Genomic DNA, 22,770 nt, shown 5'->3' on the forward strand with positions numbered 1-22,770 from the left:
ACACATCAGTTGTAACTGCTTCAAGGAGTGATCTCGAAACTAATGCATGAAGACAGCTCCTCTTTTGAAGTATCAAGTATCATTATTTACTCTGTTAAGATTTTGGGACAGAATTCATCCTGCTAATTTCCTATTAAATTGGAGAAATAAAAGTACAATGCATAACACAAACACATTTTCTGCTACAGCTAGTCAGTGTGTGATGACTGATGTTATTTTTTCAGAAAAAGCTCATTGATTAGAAAAATTTCAGTGCAACTGCAAGTAACACATGCAAAAAAAAGGTGTTTCCCTTCATACTATAAGCAACAAATAGAATATGAAAAATCAATTGGGTTTGAGTCTATCAGATTATGATTTATAATTATGCTTACCTCCTCAAATATTTGGATTTCAAGTTTAAATATATGGAAGATTTCTTGGAATAAAATTTGAGATTTTTTAATGAAACATGGTAGGTATCAGATACCTGACTGATGTCTTCTCACTCATTAATTCCAGACAAAAAAATGCAGTTTTCCTTTGCCCACCGCAACAACATAAAGAAAATATGCTCCAGTGAAAGGCAAAATAAAGGAACCTTTACTAAGCCTCAAGTAACTGCTATGGGAACACTGATCTCTTAAGTTACTGCGGTACAAATGAGAGGAATTCACACTTCTGAAATTCCTCACCAGGACCTTTAGTGATGCCAGTATAAAATGTATTCATTACTGCAAAATATTAACTCATGCAATTGAATAAATGCATATGGTGGTAGTGACATCAGAAATACATGTCCTATCAGACCACTGTTCAACTATGAGGTTATGAGAATCACAATATCTGAAAAAAGCCACAGATAATACCCCACTGTATGGTTCTGTGCAAGATATTTAGGGCACTGATAGTATATAGAAAATGCACCACAGTGGAAAGAGAGTCTATATTTACATCAAAGCTCAGACTCTATATTTATCTTCTGATAACATAGTAAATGAAGAATCAAGATATTACAGGTTCTTTATTACTACTGAAATGTAAAGTGTGCCTACCTTTGTTGTAGCTATTCATTCAAGCTCCAGATGTACTATTTCACCATCCAAACTATTCTGTGGCTTGGTTTAATTTATTTTTTTTATTATGAAAATGCTTAATTTTCTAATTAATTAATTGCTTAATGAACTTTCAACTTTTTTATTTGCTAAGTCTTCACAGAAGCCTGGGAAAAGGCCAAACACTGGTCTACACCTGAATCTGCACTTTTTTCTACCTATAAATAGCTGGAAAAACAGATTACATTCAATGTTGTACACACAGGAACTTGCCTTACTCAGTGAGGTGTATCTGAGTGGGATGAAAAGTGAATCTCTCTGCTCTGTTATTTTCATGATGTCCAAATCTGTATACTTGTTTGTATTAGAAATACTCTAGAAGTCTGACTTCCCCATGTTTCCCAAATGTACATCACAAAACCATATGAGCACTTTGGCTTTTCCTTTTATCTCTCTTTCTTTTTTTTTTTTCTTTCCTTTTTTTTTTTTTTTTTTTTTTTTTAACAAGTTGAGACAGCATTCAGAAAAGGAACTGCCTTAGCAGGACACTGTACAGACAATTCAACATTCTTTCCAAATTGTACTGAAATAATCCATTCAGGTCAATCAAAATGTTTTGAGCATGATCTTCTAGTATCCATATCAGTAAGCTTCAGATACAATTAACTACTCAAAAAAAACTGTTTTATTTATACTCAGTTGTAGAAAGACTAGTTCAGGAAGAGCAGAATCTTCCAGAAAAATCAATAAAAACCTTTTAGATGTTAGGGTCAATAGGCTAGAACCCTTCAGGCAATATTTCTAACAAATCTCAATTTGAAAAATTATGGTATTGGGTGTAAATAAAAATCAGAACTTAAGTATTCATGTGAGATATTTTAAAATTTGCACTAAATGGGAGCATGAAAAACCCTACAATCTTCATTTAATATTTTCAAAATATAAAGTTTTTGGTTTACTTTTGTACTCGTGTGTGCAGTATATTTCTTGTCCAATTATGGTAATTTTCTATGATGTTTTCCTTCTTTTACATGTAGTGATGCCCCCAAACAACAAAAATTATAAATGGTTTGCTCAGCGAGCTTGCACAACTGGTGTCTGCAGTACACACTCATTAACGCCACAAATGCAACTCTCATTTCTGGTTCGATGTAGAACATGACAGAGACCCAGTGATACTGCAGTGTTTTAATAAATCTTGGCTCCCCTGAAACTATCCATATACGTAATATAAACATGCAAATTACGTTCACAAGTTAAATATGCATTGTGAGGATAGCTTGGCTAATATAACAACTACTGTGCACAAGATACACTGCAAAGGAAAACATATTTACCACCTTCTTTCACTTTCCATGGTTCACTAAAGAAAAGAGAAACAAAAGAAAAGAATATATTATAGTTATTTACATTCTTCATTGCTTTTCTTAATTGGTAGCCAATACATGACCTATGCTGGTCTTTGACTGGATCTTATTTCAGTGATGAAACAGAATAGAGATACCAGCAATGTTGTAAAAGAAAGGTCAGCCTTTTTCTCTTCCTCATGGCCAGCCAGTTTGACTTACTGAGTGCTACTGATACAGCATACAGTTTATGCTCACTTAAATATAGATTAAGCTAAAAGATTCCAGCTTAGGAAGAAGAGATATAGCTCTGCTTATCCTATTAAATGTGTACTGTATCCTTTGCCTGACAGCGACTGATAAGATTTAATACATTAATTTATTTAACTGATTGCTTCTTAAATGTTCTGAGATGAATGATACAGTATGAAAGAAAAGTCTTGCTGATAGCCACAATGATTACATTTGCATGGTAATTGGGAGGTGCAGTGGGAAGGTACAGTGTCAGGCCAGTTAAAATACTTCAATACCAAATCCTGCAGTGAGGTTCAGCCTATATTCATACTGGAAGCCACCATCAAGTTGTAAATTAATGCCTGGGCCTCCAGATGCAGGAAGTCAGTTATCTAGAAGCAATGGTAGGCCCTTTGTTCCCTTGACGTCTCTAGTGTCTTAACCATTCTCCACATTAAATTTACAAAAAACTTGATTGATTATGTGTACAGATGTAGAATGTGAAGCAAATTCTATTTTCAGTCAGAAAGTGACAGTGACTGAGTTTAAGTCACCTGCAGCAATTGTGTTTCTTCCCCTTCACTCTTGTAACATTTTCCCTGGACTTCTTGTCTGAGTCCTGACAGAAATACAGTGTTTCCTCATTGCACTTGGAATGCAGTACAGCGTGAGGTTTCTAACACGGCATCTTATGTACACCAAGCAGTAAGGATGAAAATTCACTTGTGACAAAAAATCAAGGTGGCACCTTGCAAACACAAGCATTGCTGAAAACTGCCTGTGAGACACAGGACTGTATGTAAGAGCAGGCTACTCCTCAGCACTTATGTGACAGGTATTCTGTTTGGTATTAAGCCTTACATATATTAGATTTTCCCAAACCTGTGAATTATTTTGCCATAAAGGACTTCAGACAGTTGTTTCAGCTTGTCCACTGAGGGATATTAATACAAGACACCATCTTTTGGCACAGGAAGTACTTGAGCTTCTTGGTGCTGGACTTTGGTAGTGTACTTTAATGAAATGATATAAAATTGCTTCATTCTGCTTATCCCTTTTGCCACTCATTTATGCTTACTATTGGAGGCAGAACATTTTAGAGGATAATTTTCAGTCTGGCACAATAGATCTGTTCTTGTATTTAATTTGCACACCAATAATTCCATTTTGGCTTCTAGACTTCCAAAAAATGCCCACCTAGCCACTGCTCATATGCAGATCAACACACAAGCAGTACTGCAGTAGCTGGGCATGCCCAGCTCCATTCAGACTGACCCCATGTACCCAAGTAATTTGTGAAACACAGACATGGTACATACAACATACTCCAGAAAGCCAGACCCTCAGCTTCTGCTTTACGTGTAATATCTGTGTCCAAGAAAATAAAAAAACGTATATCACTACATAAGAAATACTTGAACATTTCTGCCTAAAATGTTTATATTAGGTTACTAAATCAAACTGCATTGAAAGAGTTATCCAGTAACAAATTCTGCAAAATAATCCTGGATTGATAATTCTAGAGAGTCAGCTCTTCTCAAAAGCTACAATGCTTGTCACCGTCATATGGCAGCATTTCCATATCACCCTGTACCTCTCGCCTCATCTGACTTGAGATAGAACCACTACTACTGAGGAAGCTGTTCTGTTTCCAGAACCATTAGAACACATTAATCCTTCAAATATGTTGAGACCAGTCAAAACTGGCTATGTTGATTTTTGATACATGTCCAGTTAGGCTATTATGTTACATTGATAAATCAAATATCCCTATTTTTTAGGGATATTTTAGTTTAAGAACAAATATCAAGTAAGTGCATGCAATTATCAAGAAGTAAGGGCAATTTAAGTTTAAATATTTGGAAAAACTTTCTTAACACTAAGAGCTCTGAAGTAAATTCATTAGATAATTGTACAACTTTCTTTCCAAGTTTTAAACATGTAAGAACTATGAGGAATGGTTTACTTTGTTGATTCTGCCACAGACAAGAGGATGGAATAGTTCTCTTCCAGCAACCCTTACTGCAGTATTTTCTATGATTCTATGAATCACCAGCTGCATCTATATAAAACATTAGGCAGTAAGCTGCAGTCATAACTGTCAATTATTACCGACAGGCTCGAACCTAAGCCAGTAGCATGCAGAGATCCTATAAAACAATACCAAGAGCAATCCAGTTGCCCCTGCCCATCCACCCCAATTACTTTACACGAGTGTGTTGCAGTGCTGAACAGGACAAAACCATAATTAGCTAAAATATTTCTAACTAAAAGAAACCAGAGTGGCTAAAAGCAGGCCAAGTTTGTTTTTTAAGCACAGCACAAACCTTTCCAGAAAACGTCAGCAAAATGGTATTTGGTCCCTTTTTACTAACCATTATAGAGAGATGCAATCTGGGTCTGACTCAAGCTTCCGTTGCACGCTGATTGCAGGAAACAAGACTGACCCAGGCAGTTACAATATGCAAAGGTCAGTATCCACCTCCTTTTGACATTTAGTAACTTGCACAAAAATGAACTGATAATTTTTGTAGATAATTGCTACATTTTTAAGTGGTTCTTGCAAGAATAATGCCACAATGAATAAACCTCTCCATTAATCCACTCCTCAAAATATACTGTGCCCTAATATCGGTTGATTTATGGATACTGTCCAAGAATCTTTACTTATTTCATCTATCACGAACGGCACTATAAATTAACCAGTAAATCAATTTGTTCTATTTAATATTTGATCTGATGGCAGCTCAATAATTTGTTCTGCTTATTTTATGTTTATTTTCTTTTGTTCAGTTTTAAAGTAAGTGTGGCAGTTGATCAAATGACAGTCTGACCCTAGAATATAGAGTCCTCTGTATATACTGGGGACAGCTTAGCCACTCATAGTTTCTTCTTCTTAGATTTTGTATCACCATTTTATATAAGCCCTGAAAAGAAGTACTGTTTTGCGGAAGAGGGAAAATATACAACGATTATGACTATTCTGTTACTGCTTAGACTCTGCAAGTGTGTCAAGGATTCAGCATAACTAAGTTACAGGAGGAAGAAGGTAAAACTATTTTTCAGTTAATGCTAGCACTAACCAGATACAGATATATCATGAAACATATAGTATACTACACATCCTGATCTTCATTTTCTTAAATTAGGTCTATGTTAATGCATACAACAATATTTATACCCAGTAGTCATGAGTACCACACAAATGCACACATTTACACCACTGGCAGTTTCCTGCCATATTAATTATATTGTTTTCATTTTTTCACCCCATAGGAGCACCGGTGTTATCCCCTCCTGTTGCTTCTGTAAATTCGGTAGGAAATTAGCTTAATCAGCATCCTTTGAAGATAGTACCCATCTCTACGATTCACAGCTCTTACAAATGCATGTGACAAAACCTTGTACCTCAAAGTCATTAAGGTAGGTGTTCTCATTTCTTTATGTATTTAGCAGCTATCAGTTCACTAGTCATAGCAAAAGTACAATTGCTAGCTACTGCTACCACTGTTATCAAAACTCCATTGGTTTAGGTTCCAAACAATAAAAGGTAAGAGAATACATGTTACTGCTCCAGTATGATTACAACTTTCTTATCTGATATGGTGGCATATGACAGAGAACAATAAATAGATGAGAGTGTTATCATTAAGGTATTGTTATGCATACCTTTAATCTGTATCATGGAGGATGGCATTATATACATAGTCCTTACTGAAAGGTGGAATTCAGGGAGAGATTTATGACAAGTAAAGTAAAATCTATACAGATTTTCATTTGAAGGATTTTTCTTTTTCCTCAGACCAAAAGAAGGAGCACGTACTAAACCCTAGCAGACATACTGAAGTCAGAGATACCAGTCACAGCTAGTATCATAAGATCAGTAAATCATATAAGGCAGATCAGAAAAAATCTTATAGAGCCCTCTTCTGTAAGCGTGGTCAAAGACAGAAAGACAATGAAGGGTTGCCAAGCCCTGTGATGGAAGAATTATTTTAGGAGCTGTCTCCTTAATGCTCATAATGTGGGGACACAGTACAGCTGGCATCCCAGCCAAACAGTAACAGGACAAAATCCTTTAAGTATGTGATCATTATGGTCTTCTCAGAATAAGGCACATCTTCTCAGTAGGTTCAGGCAGGAATTGAAAGTAAATTGGTATTTACCTGTTGGAAAATGGTCTCTAAATGGGACTTCATTATTTTATTTTAGAAAACTGTTACTGAGAAAAAGATATTAATCATGCAAATACAGTTGTGCTTTGGAAGAAAATATTACATTTATTTCAGAGGAGCATAACATGAAACTTGCCAATGCACTGTAATGACCAACATAATTGTCAATGTTGTTCACAAGTGGCAGGATCAACTGTGTGGACCAAAAGCTGCAGAGAGGGAAGAGTGGATAGATCTAGAGCCACACATGAAACTTATTGAAAAATTTTGCCTCTATTTGCTTGTTTAAACAAATAGTTAGCTCAGGGCTATATTACATGAGAATAAAAGGGATCGTATCAGCATTGTAGAGCAAAATCAGAGCCTTAACCATTACTTAGAAGGCATGGCCTAAGTACAGTAAGGTGGTATAAGGAGATTTATGCATAGGGGATCACTGCAAGGAACTGCTGGGCAAGGACAGGCGTCACATCACAAAAGCAACAGGAGAATTTAAATGTGGCCAGGAAGAACAGAAGTGGTAATAAGGAGTATAGGGAAGAATGATTTAAATTAACTTTGCAGAACCTCACAGAAAAAGTCCAATGTAAGTTTTGGCCAGCGCCTGAGCCTTAGGGAGAAGTTCAAATTTTCTTCAAATCCAGTCCTAGAAGCAAGCTGCTATTTGGTTCTAATTAATAAATTAAATGTGATTTTTGTTTCTTTCAGACTCTTCTGGATTGTCTGTTTTAAACATTTTACTGGTAACATTATTGTGTTTTATATAAAAATGGAGAATTTTCTTGAGCCAGATCACATTTAAAACAAACACCATGCAACAAGGACAGCCCTAATTAAACAGAGGACAGCTGGCAGTACTATTGCAATACATAGAAATCTTGTGCTGTTTCCTGTCTTTTTTTATTGAGCGTGAAATCCACAACAGATTTCTTGTCACCTAGGTAGAACTGAACAAGACACACTCTCACTCTATTCTTCCCCGCAAATTCATATAGCTAGTACTGTACGGAACCACAACATTGACTGTGGGACTATGCAGCAGCCTGTGTTTACCCAGGTAGATGATATGAAATCCATGCCAACCCAGGGACTTCTACAGGGGACACTGAAACAGTTTAACATGAGTGATAAACCAGATCTCTATCATTGAACATGCTTGAGAAAATCCATTGGGAAATAACTTCTTCAATTTAGCAGCAGTCCTCAGTTGCCACACAACATCAAACTTCACTCTTTGGAAGAGCAGCATTGTAAAGCAAGAATGGAAGTAGTTTACACAGTGGAAAAAGGGCAGATAAGGCTGATGTAGTCAGGGTTTTATATGACACGTTCCGGTAAAGACTCCACTCCATACTAAATATTGGTTCCATAAGCAAGAGGAGAGAAAACTTCAGGAAAAATTAATGAAGTCAAGACACAAGAGGAGAAAGGCTGAAGTAGAAAATGCAGGAAGTTGGCTACAGAGTGGGCTGGAAGACCTGGACTGGTGTGATTACCTGTAGTAACCAAGAGAACTCCATCAGTGCAAGAAACAATCTGATCATTCACTGAAAACACTTGACACTGTTTAATGAACCACTGCTTCCACACTCCCATGACTGTTGTGCCTTCAGTCATGAATAATTATTTCACCAATAGTTTCATACACATACTCAGATATAGAATTTTCCAGTAATTACTCTTGCCAACAAGACACTTATTCATCTTTCTCTCATGTACCCAAAAAGCATGAAGCTGGCAGGCAATGTCACTTCATCTTCACAAATTTCTCTATTGTAGCTATATTTAGCTCAATACATTTGTGACTGACTATAGTCTAATTTGTGTTTGACTAAAGTATATCCTCTTGAAAATGATCTTACCTTGACAGAAGTATCTGAAGAGAGACTGAGTCCAGTTTTGTTCCAGTTACATACTGTGTTTAAAATTTGTGTTTGTCTGGCTTTATGCAAATCTTTATTTCAATTCTACCTTTTTCCACTGGAGGTAAAAGGCAGTAATACCCAGTGTTTTACTCTCTATTAAGGACCAGAATAACAACACTCTCAATGTTTCTGAATAGACAGAATTCTTTCAGTTGATCAGCATACGGTACCTTGCTCCTTCGCTGATAATGTTTTAGGACTTTTTTGTGTGGCAGCATATATAGTGTCTACAGTATCCTACCATGCAGAAGTGAAACAAAACTTTCTAACAAAACTTTAACACCCCTACTTGTAGTCTGAGGATGAGACTAGTTCACATTTTGCCACAGAATACTTTTCTAATAACTTAGTTCATACAGATATGTCAAAAGTTTATGTTCAGGTCACTGATCAAAAACCTGAATAGCATCAGGCTTAATATGCTCACTTCTGGAACTCCAGTCTAAACTCTCTATTCAACTGTTCTTCTCTGACTGCTATTTTTTGCCAATTGGTGTATCATTTAACATGTGTTTTACTGTTATTTCATAATGTTGATTTTTGTAGCTACAATATGATATGATGCTAAAATTTATAAAGTGTAGTATATCTACACATTTAATTTATCTATCAAACTTATTATCTTACCAAAGAAAATCTAATTTAATTCATAAGGTCTAAATTTCCTTTGAGGCCCATTAGCTATTACTGTGTTTTCATTCTCTGGGTCACAAATACTGTAGCAGGAATTATATAAAGCTGACTGGCTTATATACCCCTGAGTTATCCCACATGCCTTTCTGATGATAATTACAGTTTTACGTGCTACATATAAGGAATCTGTTTTAATTCACTAATTTAGAATGTACTCTGTGTAGATAGTTCATAAAGAATCCAAAGGATTAAGAAAAAATCTATCACCAATATGCCTAATTTGCCAACATAGGTTCAAATCTCCATTTCCACTGAATCCATAAATGGGCTGAAAATTTTTATTCATCTAATCACTAAGACAACGGGTTGCTGTAGGAACATAACAAATAAGAAAATCCATGTTGGTTTTGTTGATTACAATTCATTAATAATCTAACTAATTCATGTTCTATCTTTTGTAAGGATGAAAACGCTTGATCACCATCTTCTTTGCAATAACCTTTTATACATGTCAAGCCTGTTATCATACCTCTTCTTCATTCTTCTCTTTCCCAGACTAAACAAATGAAATTCTTTCATACTTTCTTTGGAGGTCACGTTTTCTAAACTGCTTATCATCCATATTATTTATGATAAGTTATCTCCAATTTCTGTGCCTTTCAGAAAAATTGTCCCCCCTCCCTCAAAAGTGCTTACCAATACCAGGTAGCATGAAATAAACACATCCTAAATCTAACAAGAGACATGTTTTTATTAACTTGCTGGAATTACATTTGCCTCTTTTATAAATGCATATTCACTTTCATCTGTGTCCCCAACATGTTTCCTGCATTTGCTAAGCCAGTTCTTGGCCATTTGCTATTCATGTCGTCAGTAAATGATAGGTAAGGTGGTTTTCAATCATTTCACTTTATACTAGTTTCACTGAGACCCTATGTCCCTAGCTTGCTTTAGCACAGAACAGAGGACTGCAGAGAAAGCATCCAACCAGTGCAGATAAGTATTAATCCAGACTGTGATTATTACCATCCACAGCCAAAATACAAATAAGTGAAGAATCTCCTCTCTCCACCTTCCAACCTTACTTACTACAGATGCTTATCTACCTTCTATCTACTCCTGCTCTAACAATTCAATTAACAGGTTTGCTTCTTGAGATCCAGAAAGTAAGAGTCAAGATAAACTGGTTGTTTTTTCACATAAACCTTATATAGGCAAGTATTTACTTTAGTTAGCTTACTCTAACATGTAACACGTGTAACATGCTTACTTTACTCTAACACTTGCCAAGCCTAAGTGTCTGATAGCTAACTGCATCTATACTAATCTAAAGCAATCCTACACATCCCAAGTATCATGTTTTAAATATCTGGAATAAGTATTTCGTTTGTATGCTCTGAAAGGCCATTTTCTGAACATTACTTCCAGTATTATATAATACAGAAAAACAGGAACATCTGTCATGGTTATAAGAAGCTGATTAATTGAGATCAGGACTAGAAAGCCTTTTCCATTTTTGCTTCTCTGCCTTAGAACAGGAGTGATTAGGACATAGCACATCCATGAAATGCACGCTGTTTAGCTTGTGAGCATACCTATGATTGTTTTTATGTGTAATAAGAAAATACAAAACACAGGACTCAGAACTCCAACAATAATTCCATACTGATCTCATGAAAGACAAATCTCAAGATAAAATAACACTAGAGCAAAGAAACAGCTGTATGTGTACAAGGACCAAAAAAGTCCTTTTTGCAAACACAGGTACACAATACCACAAAGGTACTGTGAATCGATTAAACCACATTATTCATAATTTTTTCATAAAGGCACAGCTTTCCCTCTACACTGTCCATGTTGTTCTCCTCCACTCTTGCTGTATTTTCTTTGTACCTACTAGTCCTACTTGCCGGTATAGTTGTAACAATTTGCCTTGCATGGTTCTTCTTTCACACATTGCACAGAGGACAAGGTGATCAGGTTCAGCTAGCACGGGTTTATGAAAGACAGGTCCTGCTTGACTAACCCCATCTCTTTCTATCACAAGATGACCCGCCTAGTGGATGAGGGAAAGGCTGTGGATGTTGCCTACCTGGGCCTTAGCAGAGCCTCTGACGCCATCTCCCACAGCATTCTCCTGGAGACACTGGCTGCTCGTGGCCTGGACAGGTGCACTCTGCGCCGGGTATAAAGCTGGCTGGCTGGCCGAGCCCCGAGCGTGGTGGGGGATGGAGTTACATCCAGCTGGCGAGGGGTCACCAGTGGTGTTCCGCAGGGCTCCGTGCTGGGGCCGGTTCTGTTTAATAGCTTTATCGACAGCCTGTACGAGGGGATGGAGTGCCCCCTCAGTGAGTTCACAGGTGACCCCCAGCTGGGGGGAGCGTTGATCTGCGGGAGGGCAGGAGGCTCTGCAGGGGGGTCTGGGCAGGCTGGAGCGATGGGCCCAGGCCAGTTGTGTGAGGTTCAACCAGGCTCAGTGCCGGGTCCTGCACTTGGGTCACACCAGCCCCCGCAGCGCTGCGGGCTGGGGGCTGGGGGCTGGGAACTGCCTGGGGGGAAAGGGCCTGGGGGGGCTGGTCGGCAGCCGGCTGGGCATGAGCCCCCCGTGTGCCCAGGTGGCCAAGGAGGCCAGCAGCACCCTGGCTGGTGCCGGGAACAGCGTGGCCAGCAGGGCCAGGGCAGTGCTGTCCCCCTGCACTGGGCACTGGCGAGGCCGCCCCTCGACTCCTGTGTTCAGGTTGGGCCCCTCACTGCCAGGGGGACGCAGAGGGGCTGCAGCGTGTCCAGAGACGGGCAGGGGGCTGGTGAAGGGTCTGGAGTGCAAGTATTATGAGGAGTAGCTGAGGGAATTGGGGTTGTTTGGTGTGGAGAAAAGGAGGCTTATGGGAGAAAGACCTTATCATTCTCTAAAACTAACTGAAAGGAGACATTAGTGAGGCGAGTGTCTCTTCTCCCAAGTAAGAACTGACAGGATGAGAGGAAATGTCCTGTTTGTGCCAAGGCAGGTTTAGATTGGATGGTAGGAAAAATTTCTTTCCCAAAAGGGTTGTCAAGTATTGGGACAGGCTGCCCAGGGAAATGGTGGAGTCACCATCCCCGGAGGTAGTGTAGATGTGGCAATTAGTGACATGGTTTAGTGGTGGACTTCGCAATGTTAGATTTATGTTTGGACTTGGTGATCTTAAGTGTCTTTTCCAACCTAAAGGATTATATGATTCTGGAATAATTTTTTTTCCAGAAAATTAGTGTCATAATGCAAAACACTTCAGCTCAACAGAGTAGACAAATACAAAGAGTTTTCATCATTGCATGCCACCTACAAGTTTATTGGAGCAATCTTACTCTGCTGATTTTTTTTTTTGTCAAAATGCAAATTACCTTTCATTAGACTTAGTAAACAAGAAGCCAAATGTCAGAAGTGAAAAAGAACATTGTTCAAGCAACATTCCTTATTAAAAACATGCTGTCTTTAAAACACATTAGAGCAGCTTACACTGAGCAAATCTAGCAACATTGTTCTTTGAAGAAGGGATGTGAAGGTTGGCAGAAAATTTGAATTTTATTCTGTCATTCTCCCTATGATGTTATGTCCAACTTGAAGCAATTTATAGCAGCTATCATGCCTACATCAAGCTGCTTCTTAATGTAAAGAATGTCCTGGAACCAAGGAATAGAACCTAGGACACTCTCTGTCTCTGAAAGTATCTTCGTCCTTGAAATGGATAGAACTTTCCCCTTCCTTCCTTCCTCTCTGGCCACACTAATTTGGTCCCTTGGCCCTACAGCAGTATCCTCATGAGGAAATGTTGGACAATGGCCACCTCCTGCACACCTTCTAAATGAATGGTTATGTCACTTTCTTAAGAGCCAGGGAATGGTAAGTGCCCTCAGATTATTATATGAAAGGTGACTGGTGGAGCTGTTTTCTTTTCTAGTTGCAATTAATAAAAAGTAGCCACAAAGTCAATGGTGTTTGAAGTATAAAGCCTTTAGCCAGACTCTTTATCTATAAGGGACTGGTTCTGCACTGTGAACCCTACTGTCACACACACAATGAAAGCAGAGATGTATGTATGGCAAGGAGACCAATGGACTTCTGTGAGTCAGCTTGGGCACCATCACTCTGCTGTGCAGGCCAAGAAACCCAGTACACCTCCAATTCTTCCTCTTAATTTTTAGAAAAATCATATCCTTCATTCAGGTTTTGACCTTTATTTTCAAGGCCAAGTATCAAGAAACTGCCTTGATAACCCATTCTCCAGAACTGGTCACTATGTAGTTACTAGGTAAGTTTTATAAGTAATATATTACTCATCTTTCTTTTCTTTAAGCTCAGACTCCATATACTTCTATGCCTGCACCCTACAGTGTCAATCCTCCATATACAGAGTCAAAGCATCATTATCTGTTCACATTATTCATGGAAACAGACAAAGGAAATACTATTTCTGACAATTATTTTTCTTCATTTTCTGTTGTTTAATGATAAGCTATTCTTTTTTATTCTAAAAAGACACTTGGGAGATTTAGTTAACCTATCAAATAAAAGCAGCAAGTCATCAGCTGCAAAAACTTATAAAATGTATAGATAGAAGGCAGCCTACAATTTTGCAGGATGTGACTTGGAAAACATTGTAAATATATCTGCTAAGATTTCAGCTACCACTGTCTGGGATGTTTTCTCTGCCACTGTTCCAGTAAAGCAAGAGGTTAAGAATCCATGATACAGGGGGTCAGGAGGGATTGGAAGTGAGACAGATCTTTAAAATACAGTGGATTGTGTTTGGGTGATAAATGAGCAGTATGAAGATTAGCTTATCTTTGAAACTAGAAATCTACAGAGGCTCTGATATTATGGTGCATCCTAAGAGCAGGTTGCTGAATAGAGTGCCTTACTGAAGCCTGCTTGATTTTGAAACTAATGTGCCAAGACTGGTGCTGTGATGTGATTTAAATGTCTATCTTTAATTACAAAATGACTAGTTAGTTTTGCAATTATTTACTGCTGAAATTAGGGCCTTGAATAAGAAGCTTTTCAAATGGTTTTCAGCATGTTCTCAGACTCATGTGAATACTGAAGCATTAAGGAATCACAGATGAGGAAAGCAGGTGAAATAATATGAAACTTCTTTGTCTTTTTTTTTGTCTTTGACAGAATGAAATTCTTTCCAGCCTAAGCTGGGGAGAACAGAAGAACACCCATATTAAATGTATTATTACATCTTTATGCTCCACTTCTGAAGGGCAACTGTTGAGTGCTAGATCCTCATGTCACCTCAAACCAAAAGCTATCCCTCTTTGAAATGTTTACTGTAGAAGACAGGAAATCTGTTTGCAATCTTAACCACAAACCAAACTTTTCAAAAGATGTCTCTAGTATCTAAGCATAAAGATAATTTTGTGGGTAAGGCACACTGGACTGGAATTCTGACCTCAAATCTCAGCCACCAGAATGGCTATATATGAACTTGAAAAACTATGCAGAGTCAGATATAAATAAAAATGCCTAAAATAAAGATTAAAAAGTATGTCCGCAGCAGACGATAGGTGCCCAGATCAGAATTTGTAATATGACAGCCTTCATTTGGTTGCTGCTTAAATTCCATAGGCACTTTTGTCTTTTTGGTCAAGAGTCCCTACATTGTATGTGTTGTACCTCTCATTGTGATTAATCATCTCAGTTGCAAGTTCCCTTCTAAACATGTTTTTCTTCTGTGTTAGGTACTCATGGGAGCTGAGGATTTGGGCAGCTGATCTTACATCAGCAAAACCAAATCAAGCAAAAAAATGGCTGCTGTCTTCCACAACGCAGTGGCTGGCAGAGCTGTTATCCTCATCTATCACTCAGAACAGTGTTCTCAGAACTTTGGTAAGTATGACCTTTTCAGGCATTCATCCACCCTTGTGGGACAAATCCCCTCTCTCTGTCCATCACATTGCAGTTGCAATTACCAAGGAAACAACTAAATACATTTAATTTAACTGGTTAAATTGACAGACTAACAACTGCTTGTAAAATTTTTCTTCTGGTACTTCACAGTAGTCAACTCCCCCTGGCTAGCATAAGAATTCTACAATGTTCTTGACTCACCTATGGCCCATTTAGTGATTAATTTACTGCTTAGACTAAATTACAGGTTAGATTATCTGCCAAGGAAGTAGAAAATCTATGTTCAAGTCTGTTCTGTTTTATTGTCCTGCACTTAAAAAAAATAATAATTGTCATTTCTTATAGAAATAAATGGTGAATCGTGAAGATTTCTCTTGAAACTGCAGACTTAGGCAGAGCTCTAAGTTTGTCTTTCATTAACTTGTTCTTCCCATTTTGCAGCCTTTTCCTCCTGTCATGGGCAGGATCATGTGCAGCAGCGATGCTTCCAAGGGTCCTAAGAATAAACTTCCAGGAAGTTACCTCAATATAGGTTAACTATGCTCTTCAGAAAATTCTCTCAGCCTGAAATGTGTTGCCTGAGAAGTAAGCTGTCTCCCCATTAGTCACAAGAGAAGCCTAGGTATCCAGATTGGACTAGATACTAACTTCCATAAGGCTAAAGGCAGACTGGACCAACTAAGACTTTAATCTCTTCAGGAAAACTACTGTATTTATTATGTGCCACTTCCTTCCACAGAATGTCCATAATCTTGATAGGAGCTTCTGTGGCAACAAATAGCAATTAAGGTGTTGTTATTAAAAATTAGAACTTTCTGAATTTATCCATTATTTTAAGCAATGCATTTTAATAGCAAAAAGCACTAATGGACGTTTTCTACTCTTTGCCCACTACAGAAAGAAAGTAGCCGCTCATTTTTTATTTCTTTGGTCCAACTGGACCTACTGGTATGAATTAAGTCCTCAGATCAAGATGAGATTAGTTTAACTAAACACAGTTAAGTGTAATTCATGAATCTTATACCAAAGCTCTGAAGTGCAGCTTCTCCATTCTGACCCCAAGGAGGTCTGTATGGGGTTTATAAGCTCTTGTGTTTTACAAGCCCTTCTTCAAATGCCGTGTTTGATACAGTTGTTCAATGCTTAGGAACAGTACATTGTTAGTGGATGTTCATCCCAATTCAAAATACCACGACATTAAACATTTTCAGCCAAACATAACGTCTAGAGAATGTTCCACATGTTTGGCCCACAGAGAAGAGTTTATAACACTGTTGCAATTACATCCTCTACAGATGGCACATGCTGTATGGATTACAGTGTTGCTTGTTCTGTTGCTGTGGACTTGCTTTGAATTGTCTGCGAAACATTGGAACCATAAATCAAATCTTTTCCCTCTCAAAGGAAAGAAAAAATATTTCAAAGGGAATTTTGTGCAAAATGGCAAGGGTCAGGGAGGCAAGGGTAACCTTCCACTTTGTATCAAGGAGAGAAGGCCTCCTGAATAAAACAAAGAGGAAGCCGATGAATAAAACAGCTTTTTTCTCCTGACCTCATGCATCAGAAAGAAAATCTCCATTGGAATAAACTATAATGGAAGGCAGACTATATTAAACCGTGTCTTGTTTAGATCTCTGGGTCTGGCAATTCTCCTCAAGAACAGCTTCATGTAAGACTGAGCCAAACTCTGTATCTAACACATACTCTTTAAAGCCAAACTGTTCATGGCTAGAAGGATTGTAAAATAGTATAACAAAATGGTTTTCAAGCCGAGAGTTGAATCAGATGACAAGGGAATGTCATGGCTTGATCAAGCCTTATGTAACTGTTTTGGTGTGTGGCAACATTAAATGTCAGTTACTCTTGCTAACATTTATCTTTATACATGAACTGATCATTACAATTAGTGTATTTAGAGAAAACATTTTGATAAAAATGTCAAATGATTTTTGCAAAATTCTATCTTTTAATCTTGGTCTTGTGTTGCAAATATTCTCAGACCTTATTGTGGTTTCCTGCACAAAATTATATCCTTAAGCATACCAGTCCAGCATTTAATACAGACACAGGACCATAAAAAGTCAGCAGCAGGAGACAATATGTTTTATATGTGCAGTTAACTTTACACAGTGCTGGAAAATATTGGCAAGTGGCACTTAATTATGGTACCCCTGGATTCTTACAATGTATCACAAAGAACACAAAGACACAAAGCTCTTATTTACTGTAGTGACTTTTAGGAACTAAGTACAGACTTTGCATCTTAGAATACAATTTCATGTTCTAATTATACTAATACAATCATTATTTCTTATTTGTATTCTTTGTTTACTTTTAAATAATTTCCAGTTAATATTTGTATTGAGAGTGGTTTCATTTGACATATCTGAGAAATAACTCCAGACAGATCTAAGTCCAAGGATTTTACCATATTGGTTCTGGCTCTGTAAATTTCAAACAACATCAAAGGTAGAAGATTTTCTGCCCTGCTGCACAATACCTAGTTCTGGAAATAGGATCAGTGATGGAAAGAACCCTGTAAAATGAAAGGCAGGGTACATAGAAACCCACACAGGACATTTAAGTTTGTGGCCCATTGAGACTACATCCTAACAGGAAACTTTTGGAAATGCTGGGCTGGAAGTTATTCAGAAAAAGAAATGAAGAAATGATCTGATGGTCAAATCTTCCTATTTTCTACTTAAGGATGCACTCAGATTCCAATGATTTATCCCCATCTAGCTAATGTTGACAAAGCTTGTACACAGAAACCGTATCCCACTTATTTCATGTCCTGATAAAATGTTTTAACAAGAAATGAAACTAGCTTAGCACAGTCATACCTCTAATTAAATGCAATGACAGCAAAAACTTACCTGCGGACTGTAATATGCTGCTTTAGTAGCTTTTACAAGAATAAGTTAATATATCAACATAAAGAAAAATATTTGGGACAGTAAACACCGAAAAATTCTAATACCTACATTGTAGCATGCCAGCATACACTGTACTCCCTCACTGTCTGAAAAAGACTGGTTCAGGGACTAATTCAAAGTTCCCTGGAGGTACTAAAGGAAATTTGGAAAATATTTGATCTAAAATTTTCAGCTAAAGGTGAAAATCATAAAAAGAGATAACTATAAAATACCTTATTCTTTTATTCAAAATGTTCATCACCTACAAAAAGTCTTCTAGAGGAATTCACTTTTTTGCAGATTGTAGGCTGACAATTGTCTTAGTTTTATGACTGAATCTTACTAGGGAAGTAAATCTGTAATATGATAGTCCCACATGGGTTCTTTGAAATTCAGAAATCCTGGATTTTCAATAATATGAATGTATCTTAACAAATACTGACTGCCTTTACTTTCACTGAGTGCTAGACAGCATTACAGCTCTAATACTGTGTATAATAAACAACCGTTTTTGTTGCTACTCTGGGAGAAGTGTGCTATTGAGTTACTATTAGACTCAATACTGCTAACTTTTGAGTCACACATGGAGAAAGAGGCTATTTTTTTCTTACCAGCCCCACAGTTTGACTTTATTGACAACATTTTAGTTTTGCTGACTTGATTTAAAAAATACTGACATTTGTCTCATTGCAAAAACTTCTGAAAAACAGCCATTCCTTCCATTATTTTTTAATTTTCTCATTACTACCAGGACTGCACATCACCACAGAATTGCTGTTGTCAATTCAGAAACGCAGTTTCTCCCACCAACTGAAGATTTGGAGTGTGCATGACACAAAGCCATGGTCACAGGTATACAGGTCTGTTGGCCCCTACTGCTGAATCGATCCTGACTAGCAGAATAAAAAGTGTTGGATAGTTTGGATGGATATTTGGATGGTTTGTAGTAAATTTACGTTTGGTTTCAGTTTGAAAAGAAAAAACAGAGAAACCTTTGACCACACCCTTCTCTGACGAGGTACTGTGCCACTTGCCTTAATGACATCTATGCTGGTTTATATCTTCTTAGGATCTGTTTCAGTGTGTCTGTGTTAACTCCAAGGCAGAATTTGAATCTGGGATGAGCACTCCTGCACAATGAAATCTGCAAAATGAGCATAATGAAAAAGACATACCTATGTGCGAAGCTATATGTTTTGTCTTCTAGCCTCACTCAGAGAAGAATGGCTGTTGTCTTTGAACGTAAGAAGTTGCTTCCAAAGGTCAAAATGCAATTCACAGAAAATGAAAACAGCACAGATTTAAAGTTACATAAACCAAACAACTTTTAAAAGATTTAGATTCTTCATCCAGCGAAAGTAATGAAAAATTGTTTGTGACAAGCTTGCACTAAAAACTTGAGGGAAAAGAAAGGAATTCAGCCCTCTATCAGCCTGCTAGAAACTTCTTAGTATGTACCTGTACTCACAGAAGAATATGGCTCAAGGAAAACTCACCCTCTTACATTCTCAGTCTCCTTTATATTAAAAGAAAAAGGAAATTATGCCACTGGGCATTCCCTGTCCTCATAAAGTAAATAGTATATGCTGAGCCAGGTATTTTACAAAGAATTTGTGGTTAGGCTGGCAGCCCAGAAGATGAATCCTTGTTTTCCAGACTTTAATTTAGTAGATTATGGCACATTAGAAAAGATTCTTTATTTTGTTTATACTCTGCTAAAAACTAATTACAGTTTAAGAACACATACATACTTTTCTTCAACCATTTAGTAGAACCATTGCAATATAATCAGTTAGTGTAATTTCACACTACTGGAAAAATGTGATGAAAATATTGATCCTTACCATATAAACTGATAGTAGCCAATCTAGCATTTGTTTATGAAATCTGGAAGAATGCTATCCTCCTTTGTAGAAGCGATACTGTAATGCTGTGGTTTTACCTCTACATTAATTACAATGGACAGTCTGTCAGACTGCAAAATTATAAATAGTTAAACGTTATTTTGATCCTTTAACATGGTTCTGTCTTATTAAACAGATATATTTGCAATTTCCACTTCTTTTTCAGATATGATATATCTTTGGTTTTCCTACATTTTAGTTAAATAAAAAGTGTGCTATATAAGAAACTCTTTCCTGAAGTACATTTCTAAACCTGCCAGTTCAGACGGTATAAATAGATTTATAGATATAGGTTCTATAAAGATAAAGATTTATCTTTAGGCATCTAACTGGCAACTGGGACCCCTCTTTATTCAGTGTACAAAGTTACATTTTAGGATGAGTTATTCTCCAGAGGTGACAACCTCCTTCCATTGACCATCAGAAGGAGTCAATCAGTCTAAGAAAGCAGATGAGAAAAATCTCACCCTTAGTTTTCCAACAATATTAAATGTGTACTTTCAGATATACTGACAGTCATTCTTCAGACACAGGCCACTTCCGTAGCCATGAACGAAAAAAAGACCATTAAAATCAAGTGATGCGTAATTTCACCACTTCACAGTTTCTGTGGGAAGCATATTGCGGAAATGATACATACAACTTCTCCACAAAATGTATAGTTCTTTAACTGAGCATAAACAGAATGAGTAAGGGCAGTTACAATACACCTCTGACATGTCTGCACTTCGGATACCACTGATGAAGTCACTTCTAAGCATATATACCTATTCAGAAAACTAAAATCTTCCTCCTACTACTTCTTATGTACAATCCCAAGAACCGAAGACCCAAGAGGAGTTCTGTTCTGCCCGTGAAAAAGAACATGGCATTTGAATAGACTTGCATTTTCAGTTAAACCTACCAGAAGCATTTGCAGAACCTCTATCACATGGAAATTACACTGAAATATAACATTGAGTCCATAATAACAATAAGCATTAACAGACAGTTAAATTTACACAAACAATAGGTGAAGCAGATCTCATCAATATTTCAAATTGGCCGTTGATATTTTTAGATAATAGCTATTGCATCTGAAACTACTACTGAGAGGACAGGCTGGCTTAATGGAGCAAAAAGAATTCATCAAAAAAGGGCTGAATAAGCCAAGAAGGCTGAGAAGAAAAGTTGTTTAAAATGAGAGAGTATGTTGAAAATCACAGCTATTTTTTCTCTTATTCTTCTACTGGTCTTTATTGTTCATAGTGAAAAGATATGGTACATGAAACTCTAGAGAGTTCAATCAAATATGTTAGCAGCAAGCTACATTTAAGACTAATTAATCATGTCAAGATGTACAGCAGTGTGCTATTAACCCACATCTGAGGATACTGAAGTCTCTCGGCCTCTGGTCTCCAGGCTCACATCACATCCAAGTAGTATACCAGCAATCTGCTAATGTGCACCCTTGTTGTGGCTTATTATTATATGTCTCCGTGCAACTTCCACATGTTCCACTTCTAAAACTGTCTGACATTTTTGGTTTAATGTGTTGTGGCAAAACATGTGCAGGAACATTTTTTCCAAAATAATGCATTTAGTTATTTTAAAATGTTTATTTCCTTGAGTAGCCAGAAGTACGACTCCACAACCACTACAGGGTGGATTGGGAGGACTTTGAAAAATTGCAAAAAAACAATGCAATGTTGAGTTAGAGAAGTGTGGAAGAAAACCTTAAAGCAGTAACTTCTGTCATTGTTTGGGTGGTTTGTTTTGGTTTTTTTTTTTTTTGTTTTGTTTGTGTTTATTCATTTGCACTACTGAAATTTGAAAAAGAAAATGGGTTTCTCAAATATTATGAAAACAAATGTGCTGCTGGACTCAATACCCAAGTGTCAGACTGGGAAACCATTTTTACGATGACATTATATTTCCTTGAAAGACATCAAATGTCTTATACTGAATGCGGAGTAACTTGGGTTATAAAGTAGTTATTTCTGTTTTGCCTTGTTTTGCATATTTTGGTTTGCATTGTTGCACCCATGCCTATAGTTTCAACACTTTTTGAGTGCAGAAAAGGGCAGATATATTAGGATCCCACCATAGCTTATGGAACTCTTGTGATCTGAATGGAAAAGTCTTTGACTTTGGGGCAATTTTCTTTTATACGTCTATCATGTTTTAAGGCAGTTTTATTCAGTACTTTGAGAATGGAATATTCAATCTATATGCTTTCATATCTTTCTTCCTCTTTTCTTACCTTTTCCATTTATTTTTTTCATCTATTTAGGCCATTCTCATTCAAAGGCTCTCTTTTTATTAGAAATCAAGCAGAACTGACTGAAAGCCAATATAATCTGTATAAAATGTTGCATCTGTTTCTCACGCCTATCCTTATCCTTCTTCTCTCTTACTGCCACTTCACTTCAGGCAGTTTAATTACATCCAGTTCTTATTCTTATTTTCAGCATCTTTTCAGTTGCATGCAAAGACCTCCATGTCTTCCCTTTTGATCTTACTTTTAGGTCTTACTGCAACCAAATTAAATTTGGACTGCTTACTTCCTCACCCACTCTGCTTTATGGAGTTGCTTACAAAGCAGTAGTTATGCTGTCAGATGCAAATGCCTCACAGCCATTCCAGAAAAGCTGAAGTATTATCAGCTGAGGGGAACGTTGCTGGACTGTTTTGTATCAAGAGCGCACCAGATCATAGAAATTGTTTACCACTAA

This window comes from Falco biarmicus, chromosome Z (assembly GCF_023638135.1).
Source record: "Falco biarmicus isolate bFalBia1 chromosome Z, bFalBia1.pri, whole genome shotgun sequence".
NCBI lineage: Eukaryota > Metazoa > Chordata > Aves > Falconiformes > Falconidae > Falco > Falco biarmicus.